We start from the raw sequence: 11706 nt of genomic DNA on the forward strand, positions 1-11706 counted from the left end.
CTTTATTCATGCTCAATAAATTAGTTAAAGTATAATAGTGAAAAAGTGGATCAAAAGCCTTTGAGATTTGGATTTTGGTTTGCGGACAAACCATTTATTTATTCATTTTATAATTGTTGTCTACGGAATGACCAAATCACCAAACCATATAATTTGACTTGAAATTTAAGGCACAGAGAGAAGACAACGTTTGGGTGGGGTCCATCGATATATCAGGGTAATTTCCATAGCTCAACAATATGCGGTTACATCACAAGACAAACACGTCCTCTACAGATATACAACTGATTATTACTGCTCTGATCTTTAACTTACCTAACTTTCATATTTCTCTATTAAACTATACTTATATTAACTAACTTTCTTAATCTAATCAAATTAGTTAAATAGGCTTATATTAAGAACAGAAAGAGTATTAAATTAGCAATACTAATTAATTATTAATTGTCACTAAGACGTATTTCGGGCAGCTTCACCTACGCCCCCATTAATTATTGTACGTTGTACGTCTCTAATTTTTTTAAGCACGATAGTATGGTTGCGTATTACTTTATTGGAGTAGAAACATTCCACTTAATTATTTTGACTTGTGAAATGTGAAGGGTTTGGTAGAGTCTAATTTTCCATTAAATTTATGCAGAGGAAATGTGAACAAATTATTCCCTTTTAGTTGGCATGAATCAAATTATATGTACTTACCATTTCCCATGAGATGTATGAAAATAATGATTTTTAAATAAAAAATGTTGTTATTTACAACAAGTCGCACTAAAATAAAATTTAGGCAGTTAAACCCACACACAAATATTATACATTTATTTTTTTTTATTTTTTTAATCCAAATTGAAGTACTTAATTTTTGAATACTGTTTAATAAATCATGAATGATGTGATTTATCTTGTTGTGTAATTTTGCTAATGAATATGAAAAATACAATCCTAAATATAAGATTTAGTAAATAAGTTTATTTTTACTCTAAAAATAATACCACTTCCGGTCTTTAATATAAGTGCTAGTTGACTGATTTAAGTAAATTAAGAAAACTAGCTAAGTTAATTATTTGTAATAAATAAATATTGCTTTTTAAAATATCTTTGCTAATCAAATATATTGTCTAGAATTACTATTATTATAAGGATTATTTAAAAAAAAAGATAAATATAAGGGACAAAATAGATTAAAATCTTATATTTAAGATCAAAATAAAAATCAAATAAATTTTTATATCAGTGACCGGTAATATTTAATTCATTTTATTGAACAAGAACTATGAGATGATGTCATTGAGCTACGAGATGTACGATCCGGAATTAACGACGGTGAAAAAACAACAGGGAATTCAGGAAGCTCTCATCCAAACTCATCATATTATGGGTGTTTGGATTATACAAAAAGTGTTTTTAAAAAAATATTTTTAAAATCAAGACAAATTTCTCTATATGTTTTATTTGTATATTATAAAAGTATTTTTAAAATCATCATTTTATTTCTACTTAAACATTCCTTGAATCAATCATGTTTCGAAGACATTGGTTGCTCACTGAATCTTACTGGCAAAGGACGAGGATGAGCAGCAGCAGTAAGAAGCATAAAAATGTAACTACGAGGAGGAGGATAAGAAATCCAGAGACCTATCAAAGATATGAAGAGGATGAATTTGATTATACCTTTCCGATCCACTGCTATTATGTCTATTAAAATTGTGATTTAAAATTTTTTAAAATTTAGCAGTTTTCTCACAATTTTTGAACTGCTTCAAAAAAATTTTCCCCAAATTTATCTCTATATTAGATTAAAACACCAACTCACTAGGTCAGTTTTTCAATTCATTTAGTTAAGTGCTTTTGAAAAGCACTTTTTTGTAAAATGAGACAAACTCCCCAATATATTTACGTCGTATATTTTTAAAAAGACTTTTAAAATTATGATTTGATTTTCATCAAACATCCTTTGTTATTGATTCAATACAGCTGTTACAACTTTGGTTAAACGGTGAAGTTTAAATGCTTTTCATGCAAAAAAAAAAAAGGCTTTCTTACATATTTTTATATTAAATTAAATAAATGTAACTGTTGTTGGTCTCCTCAAACTCTCAGAGAGAACTGTAACTATCTATCGACCTTTCAAGTCAAATTTTCTTAAAGAAGAAATGGACTACTTCATCAATATATAAACATCAATAATCAAATAAATAATAAACATGTAAAAGTTGAATTATATGCTTGATGTAATGCTATTACTAATTTTTTTTATTCCAATAAATCTATAATATAACACAAAAATTTTTATTATATTTTATGAGCTCAAGAACAGTGATTTATTTATTTTGTTAATATTATTTTGTCATCTTCTTCATTAACTCCCGGGAAATCTAGTAATAATGGAGATTTTCAAACGTATTTGTGGCACCCAACCCACATCCACCCACCTAACCCCCACCCAGCCCCCATCTCCTTTCCATCTGATCTAACAAATTCCAAGCAAGTAAATATTGTACAGCTAGCCACAATGTGGACGATGGTTTACCAAGAAGGCAACTAACTACAACGCCAGCAATGCTGCTGATCTAACTACCCTTAGCCACGTGATCTTCTCACCATCTCCTCTCTCTCTTTCCCCATCGCCCGCCTCTTTCTATATATACCCCTCTCTTGTTGTTCTCATATTCTCGTTTTCCCCCTCTTTTTTCTGGCCGATTTCAGCAACCGATTGATTCGGGTATGTTTCTGATATACCCATTTATCTGTTATTGTTGACTGACTTCTGAACTGCTGCAATTCGTCAGTTTCTTATAGTAGATCTCGGTTTTGTGATTTACTCGGTCGTTTCTTTAATGTGAATTATCGTTTTCCTACTTGGATTTTTGGCGTTTTCGATTCGCAGTGAAATGGGGATGGCTTATTTTTGTAGCTTTGTTGGTTGAATTAATGATATCTGGGATTTTAAGGGTATGCTATTGGTGGGTGTGAGATCAGTCGGAATTTCAGTTTTCATTTGACAATTTGAAGTTTTGAGGTTTATGCTAATCTCATATGGCTTCCATCCTGTGCATTGGATCGATTTGGTTCTGCCGTTTCAGTAGTGATAGAGATCCAGCAGGCTGCGCTTTCTTGCAATTAAGTTTGGCAAATGTCATTATAGTTTAGCATTGTTTGCCAGCTTTGGGACTTGTCAGGGTGGTCGATCTGTTTTGTTTGCTGGTTGATATTTTGTCTGGTTCGTTTATAGTGCACTTTTGGTGTTCCTTTGTGAGTTAATTGCGAAAGTGAGAAAGGTCCAGCTAATGAGTCATGTTTTTCCTTCGTTAATGTCATTGTGAAGTCGAATCTCCTTTATGAGTGCTGTCGTCTTCCCTTGTTGATAAATTTGCTCTTCTCGTTTCTTCTGCCATGAATTTGAGTAGCATTACTAGATGGGTTTGCCTACATTTGAATCTAATTGGTCTATTTGATTTCATCACATCACTAGCCCTCTTATCCTTGTAATACATTTATTTTCTTCGGGGAATTCATTCCCTTGAAGTAATATGTTGCTTGAAATAGCTTATTGATGTTTGATTGGACAAAGATGCTAAACTCTGTTGGTGACTACCAACAGAAGAAGCATTTCCAATTTAAGATTTTATGTTTTTTAGTTTCATGTGCATGTTGATCTAACATGCGGCATGAACTGTGTTATGTGTTTTTATGTCTTTGGTGGCCCATTATTCTCTTTCATCGTTTCTGCTGCAATCTAGAAATTAACATGCCAATTTGCTATCAGATCCATCGGTTTTGTCACCATGGCCACTGGGCAACTGTTCTCTCGTACAACTCAAGCTTTGTTTTACAACTACAAGCAGCTTCCGATCCAGCGGATGCTTGATTTTGATTTTCTTTGCGGTTTGTATCAAATCCTTTCTGTTCGTTCTGTTTCTATATGAAATATTCTTCTGAATGAATAATAGAAAATAGGAGAACCACCTGTTTGTTTGCTTTCAATAGAAATGAAATAAAAGCTTCGGTTTTGTTTTTATAGGAAGGGAAACACCATCAGTTGCTGGAATAATAATCCTGGTTCAGAAGGATTCCAGAAGCTCTTTTTCGGTCAGGAGGAAATTGCCATCCCAGTGCATGCAAGGTTGGTGTTTATGTTCAATTCCGTCCACATTCTTCCTTCCTCTGCTTGAGTTCGGATTTGGTGATTATATTGTTTTGAAGCATTTTTCCCCTTCATTTTCTTCATTTTAGTGATCCCCTAAGTCTTTGCAACTTGACAGTAGATACCAACCATTGGTCATTACTAACATTATCCTTGCTTGTTTTGCAGCATTGAAGCGGCTTGTTCTGCACATCCTACTGCTGATGTCTTCATCAATTTTGCATCATTTAGAAGGTCTGCGATCATTAATTCATTAATTAATTTATTTTTGTTGGTCTAATTTAATTACAAAGTACACTGAAAAAGCATGATCTGCTTGCAGCGCTGCTGCATCATCCATGGCTGCTTTGAAACAGCCAACTATTAGAGTTGTTGCCATTATTGCCGAAGGTGTTCCTGAGGCGGACACTAAGCAATTGATTGCTTTTGCGCGGTCAAACAATAAGGTGAGAGGAGAAAAAAGATCAATTCAAATAAATTGTTAAAGATACTAATCTCGAAAAGTGTTTTGTTTTTATTGCCGGCAAAATTAATGTTAGTCCTAATGATATTGTAGGTTGTTATTGGCCCTGCCACTGTTGGAGGCATTCAAGCTGGTGCTTTTAAGATAGGTGATACAGCTGGAACAATTGACAATATCATTCAATGCAAGCTGTACAGGCCTGGATCTGTTGGCTTTGTTTCTAAATCTGTATGTTCTTATTTTTGTTTGTGGTTTTTTCTTTTATCAAAGATAATATCCTGTGGAATTCCCCATAAGTCTCACCTGCTTTGCATTTAGGAAATGTAAGATTTCTTGGATATCTCAACAAATGTGCACCTTTTACTTTTAGATGTGATACTTAGTTTATCCATATCTGTGCTGAACCTGGAGGTTAAAAGATTCCGCTACTGCAATATTAATATTAAAAATCTCTTTATGTTTCTTGACATTCACTCGATTTATTCATTGTTTACCTTGCTTCTTGGATGCTTACTGTATTTTAAGACATTAAAATCACCTAGATGAACATACAACAGGACATTAAAAGGATAGAAGATATTTTTGTCAGTTACTCTGTTACTTGTTAAGCTTGTATCCTAAAGTTTTATTTACTTTTCCATCCTACTTAGTTATATTGCAGAGTGGAGATAAAATTCCTGCAGATATATATGATGAATATTGATCTCAATCTCATTGAGGATTTCAGAATGGAAATGATAGTAACATGATAATTAAATGGAAGAGTAGATTATCTATTTATCACCAGAGGAGTGCAGTGCATCATAATAAGTAACACAAAGTAGTAGTTTACTTGGATAATAGAACTCTGTACCATTCCTAACTGTTTTTCTCCTTTTTTTCCTTTTAAAAAAAAGCAAAAAATTAATAATAGTGATCATAGCTACTGTACCTATTGATATGATTTGCATTTCACACACTCAATTCTTTTCATTAAATATCAGAATGCTAAATGGTCTGTTATGCCATAGAAAATTTTCTGAAGTTTCTTGATTTGGTTATTTGGAGCTCAGCTTCATATATTTGCATTGTGTAATCTATACAAAGATTCTTAGAGAAGACAAACTTTCTGAACTGTAGGGTGGGATGTCCAATGAATTATACAGCACAATTGGCCGTGTCACTGATGGAATTTATGAAGGTACTGATTAGGATCTTTTTCTTTTTTTTTTTTTGGGTTTTATCCTTTTGCATTTTTTTTATGCTGATGGTGAGTGTATCTGTTTTGTTTTAGGAATTGCCATTGGAGGGGATGTTTTCCCTGGTTCCACACTTTCTGATCATGTGTTAAGATTTAATAGCATTCGACAGGTAAACTGCTTCTTTTGTCTTGGGGGATTTCTTAGGACATATTGTAACCACAACCTATGATTAGAGTAAAAGAGAATTACTATTTGTCATCAATGACCGGAGTGGATTTGTTTGGAACCTCAGGTTAAAATGATTGTTGTACTTGGAGAACTTGGTGGGCGTGATGAATATTCCCTAGTTGAAGCCCTGAAACAGGGGAAAGTGACTAAACCAGTTTGTGCCTGGGTCAGTGGAACCTGTGCACGACTCTTCAAATCGGAAGTACAATTTGGTCACGCTGTATGTCACTATTCCATTACTTTTGACTGTGTGTCCATCAAAGAGCATTTCTAATACTAAATGGAACGTGTACAAATCAGGGAGCTAAAAGTGGTGGTGAGATGGAGTCTGCTCAAGCAAAGAATCAAGCACTAAAGGACGCAGGAGCTGTTGTTCCCACTTCTTATGAAGCTTTTGAAGGCGTAATAAAGGAAACATTTGAGAAATTGGTTAGTTACATGTTTTCTTGGGCAATTATTTATCCGCATGGGAGTAGGGAGTTATGCTTCAAAAAAATCTGTAGTTTCCTTGCCTGGCTTTGATCTTACAGTGGGCTTAACAAATGCTAGGTTGGAGAAGGAAAGATTACGCCAGTGAAGGAGTTTACTCCTCCACAGATCCCTGAGGACCTTAACTCTGCAATTAAGAGTGGAAAAGTCCGTGCCCCAACTCACATTATTTCCACCATCTCTGATGACCGGGGTGTGTTGGGATTCCTTAATGCTTTAACTTTGAAATGAGTTGTTTGTTACTCAGACTCAAAGGTTTAACTAAATTTCGTATCCAATATTTTCCAAAGGTGAGGAGCCATGCTATGCTGGTGTGCCCATGTCTTCCATTGTCGAAAAGGGTTATGGTGTTGGTGATGTTATCTCTCTTTTGTGGTTCAAACGCAGCCTTCCTCGTTACTGTACAAAATTTATTGAGGTAGGTTAAACAAAACTACGTTTTCCTTGGAACTTTTTAAAGTCAATCTCCATTCTCCTTTCTGTATAGATACTGATATGTGCACAAAATTGTAATGATACTTCCTTGTGAGTTTTGCAATTAGTTACTGCTTTTCAAAGTAAATTAAGGACTTCATCTTCTTGCTTCTCTCTTGCTGATGTATTACTTGGTCAGATCTGCATCATGTTGTGTGCTGACCATGGTCCATGCGTCTCTGGTGCTCACAATACAATAGTGACAGCAAGAGCTGGAAAAGACCTTGTTTCCAGTCTTGTATCAGGTATAGTACATGTATCTGATATTTCTTCTTTTTTTTTTGGACAAATCCGATGCATCAAGCAGGATTTGTTTTGTAATATTTCCACACAACGGGTAATGAACTTCTCAAACAGGTTTGCTTACTATTGGTCCCCGATTTGGTGGTGCCATTGATGATGCTGCCCGTTACTTCAAGGATGCTTATGACAGGGTACAATTCATAGTCTTGGCCAGTGAAGCTGGCACATTTCGAGTTTGATTATCCAACATGATCTCCTAAAACTCTAACATGATGTTCTGTACTATGTGATGTCAGGGTCTTACACCTTATGAGTTTGTGGAAGGCATGAAGAAGAAGGGCATTCGTGTGCCAGGAATTGGGCATAGGTAATGCATCATTTTTTGTTCCTTGCCTAACTTGCATTCAGTTTCTGTCATTATTATTGGAAAAAGCTTAAATGGCTGAAACTTGGTTCTGCTTTGTGAAAAAGGATCAAGAATAGGGACAACAAAGATAAGAGAGTAGAGCTTCTGCAGCGATTTGCTCGCACACATTTTCCCTCTGTGAAATACATGGAATATGCTGTTCAAGTTGAAACCTACACCCTCTCTAAGGCAAATAACCTAGTTCTTAACGTGGATGGTGCAATCGGATCTCTCTTTTTGGATCTCCTTGCTGGTAGTGGGATGTTCACCAAGCAGGAGATTGACGAAATTGTGGAAATTGGCTATCTGAATGGACTCTTTGTGCTGGCTCGCTCCATTGGTCTTATTGGGTAAGTTAAACTTCAATCTTCATTGTTTTAATCTGACCATTTTTTCATGTGTGTGCATGTTGGTTTTGGGAATAATAATAATAATAAGCTGTTTTGGGCGTGAGGAATAAGTAATTACAGTTTGATTATAAATTAATGGCCAATATGAATGTGAAATCATTGATGTAAAAATCAAAGATGTATATGACGTTATATTTGACCACGCTCTAAAGGTATGGAGACTAGTAACCCGTCATTTCAAGATTTGGACTTTTATGTCCTTTATGTACTCAAATCTGTTAAACAACCCCACTTCCTTTTGTTGGGTAAGTTACGCTATTTGTGCTTTTTGGTGACAACCAGCAATACAAGAGATGGCTAGACGCTGTTAGGCTGAAAACTTTGTTAGTTATGTTCACGTGAACGCTAATGCACGGCTTGTTTGAATCAACTGAATACTGAATTTCAATTTATCTCCTGCCTATTTACGTGAAACTGAGAGTTTACTATCACACAGTGATTAAGGCTTTGTCCCTCATTCATTGTTCTTGATTGAAATTTCAGGCATACCTTTGACCAAAAGAGACTGAAACAACCACTCTACCGCCACCCATGGGAGGATGTTCTCTACACAAAGTGAGAGGCTTCTGTGGCCATGAGAAATTTATTTGTTCATGCTACAACAAAATAGCAATCTGCTGGGAATTCCTGCATATGCAATATCCAGTAATGATCAAATAATTTTTGTAACTGTTAGAAGAATAGTGTTGTATGATCTCTCCATGAAACCATCTTTTGTGAGTTTTATAAAATACTGGAAAAAGAAATAACTCCTAGTCATTTTTAAAGATATTCTTTTTTCCCTCCTTTCGGGGTGAAGATTCTGAACTGTGTCTGGTGGGTTCAAAGGGAATGATGAGTTGGGGTATCTCTTAGTTAAATTTTGCCAGGTTCGGCTCTTCATAAAGCTTGTATAATATGTGCGCTTAAGTGAACATTACAATTTTTGAATGATTCTGGGTTCTCCACACTTTAAATTTATGCAGGTGAAAGCATCATTTATTTATTCCCGAAGTTGGAAATAATCAAACAAATGATTTGAGCTGGCATACTTGTGTTTGTTAGGTAGTCCTTTGAAAAATGAAGAAACAAATCATAGTACATTAGTACTCGTGTTCGTTCCACCATCACTATTGAAGAAATCCATGCTCGTTTGGTTTGGCAGTTGTGTGGGTTAAGTGTGCAAGCTATTCTTGGTTGAAAAATTAAAAGAATTGGGAGTTTGGATAGATAGAGATCTGAGAAGTTATAATTTTCCCTAATATTGTATTTTATAATTATAATTAATATAGGATATCAAAACTTATAACAAGTTGTATTTTATACAACTCAATTCCTAATATGTTGTGCGATATTCTGCCCACTATGGGAGTCATCACCGAACATTAGTTGAGAGTTGAAAATTCAAGGATCAACTTTTGTTTTTGGGAATAAAAAGCAACATAAAATGCGCAGAAACTAGTTAGCTACTACCTCCGGTTTTAATTATAAGAGCTAGTTGACTAATTTGGGAGATTAAGGAAAGAAGTTAAGTTAGTTTTTTGTCATAAATAGATGTTATCTTTCCTAAAATATCCTTGTTAATCTAGTGTATTGACTAGAACTACGGTTGTTAGAAGAACTATCTTAGAAAAAAATACATAAATGTTAGAGATAAAGTGGATTGAGGTCTTATATTTAGGATCAAAATAAAAGTCAAACAAGGTCTTATATTAAGGATCGGAGGTAGTATTATAAGTCTAGAATCGAAGAAATCTCTATATTTTGCAGGAGGAATATCAATGATGACATTTTCAACAGCTATTTGATGATAGAATGAGCATGGGTGCTTATCACAGCGATGAGCATCTTAAGCTTATCAATTCTAGACTATTCAAATCTCGTTTTTATTTTTATTTTTTAAATAATTATTGTAATGGATATAAAATCTAAGATGAAGATAATCTTTTAATTATCGTTTTTTAATTACAAATTTTAAATTTTGGATGGTCATCTAAATTGGGTCCATGACCCTGGTGGGTCAAAAAATCAGCACAGCAGTTAGCTTCTCTTAACATGAGGCTGAATATAATAATCTAATAGTGCATTAGAAGAGTTGTTGAGGGATAATTCGGTATCAGATTGTTGTTTGAGATGTAAAGTTTCCAAAGATATTAAATTTTGTGGTAAACATGGTTCCTACTTAAACAAAAACGTTCATGAATCCCCATATAATCTCCCCAACGTTGGAACAGTGCATCCTATTTTTTCAATAAAACCAAGTTTTCAAATTCATTCCTTTGCTGTCCCAGAGAGGGATCAACTTTCTAAGAAAAGGATTGCATAGAGGGCGATCATAAATAGACAAAGCAAGGTAGACCCTAACATCAAAATTGGTTAAAACCACCACGTTTTGGTGGAAGAAGCGTTAAGTTGCTGCAGCCAAAACATGATGTTAAGTAGTATTCACTTTTCAATGCAAAAAAACAAAACACTCTTTACATTAGCTCATGAGGGAGCCTAGTCATATGTGGAAACAATTGAAACTGATTGAACCGTGCAACAAGAAAAGCCAGCTTCTTTAATAGATGGCCTGGTCCCATGTAGCTAAAAGGCCATTGTCCCTTGTGAAAGTTGTTCGTTCATTTGCACTTTATCATATTCCTCTTTGGCAACATCGTAAAATACAAATACTTACTTGTCTTTTCACAAATCATGTGACGCTGAACTCTAACTAGGTCGCATGTGAAGGATTGAAGCAGTGGAGAATACAAACCTTTTCCCATAAATAGAAGCTAGTTCGCTTGTTTGTGAGTATGAGTCTCATTTGAGAACCATTTGATTCCTTCCACTTTGTTCGCAAAAACGACAAAAGGAACTAACTTCACGTCCAGAATTATACAATTCAAGGCCTATTTAGAACAGTTTATAAATAGCTTATAAACTGCTTTTTAATAGTGATTTACGGGATACGGGATGAGTATGTGAGAAGAGTTTTGTATTGACTTACGTGAAACGTGCTTATAGAAGATTTCCACCGCTCTACCAAACAGGACCTCAAAATAAAGCCTATGATCTTAGGAACATACGCTTGTGAGTTCGTGGGTTTTTGATTCTATGTGCAATATCGTGTTGTTAGTGTTGTTCCTTTAATATAAAAAGATAGAATTCAGAGTAAAAAAAGAGGGATAAGAAAAGAAGAGAGAATCATGTTAGGTTTGATTGGACGAGGCATCATATAGTATTTTGATTGGAAAAAAAATATTTTGACATAAAATTTCTAGCATATCATTTTATTTATAATTGCTCATTTCTTAGACTTTGAGTTCATTTTCGTGATAACCACGAGCGTCATAGGATTTGGAGAACAAATTTGATTCGGATAATATAGATTCAAATTTTTTTTATAATTTTTAAATGATGAAATTCTTTAATAAGATTACGCTTACACAACACTTCCCGAGATTATCTTTTACCGAAAAAGAGGGGAGGGGGGGGGGGGGGGAACTAACTAACCAACCAACCAAGACAATCCATTTCATGAGACTCGGGATGAGATACGTACATATATATATATATCTGTGTGTGTCTATATATATATCACTGAAGGCGTCGTCATGGATATGCCAGCAACCAGCGTCACACTTCAGTTCTTACTCTGCTCTGAAGCTCCTTATATATAGAAGAAGCAGTGGCTTGGAGAAGACTCTTTA

The 11706-nt window shown here is 34.6% G+C and overlaps 1 pseudogene; it reads left to right on the forward strand.

The window, feature by feature from the left end:
• The first annotated feature begins 2536 nt into the window (after positions 1 to 2536).
• LOC114713112 (ATP-citrate synthase beta chain protein 1-like) lies at positions 2537 to 8898 on the forward strand (annotated as a pseudogene).
• Positions 8899 to 11706: the final 2808 nt, after the last annotated feature.

Source organism: Neltuma alba, unplaced genomic scaffold (assembly GCF_004799145.2).
Source record: "Neltuma alba isolate B1F8T4 unplaced genomic scaffold, ASM479914v2 tig00011418_pilon, whole genome shotgun sequence".
In the NCBI taxonomy this organism is placed as follows: domain Eukaryota; kingdom Viridiplantae; phylum Streptophyta; class Magnoliopsida; order Fabales; family Fabaceae; genus Neltuma; species Neltuma alba.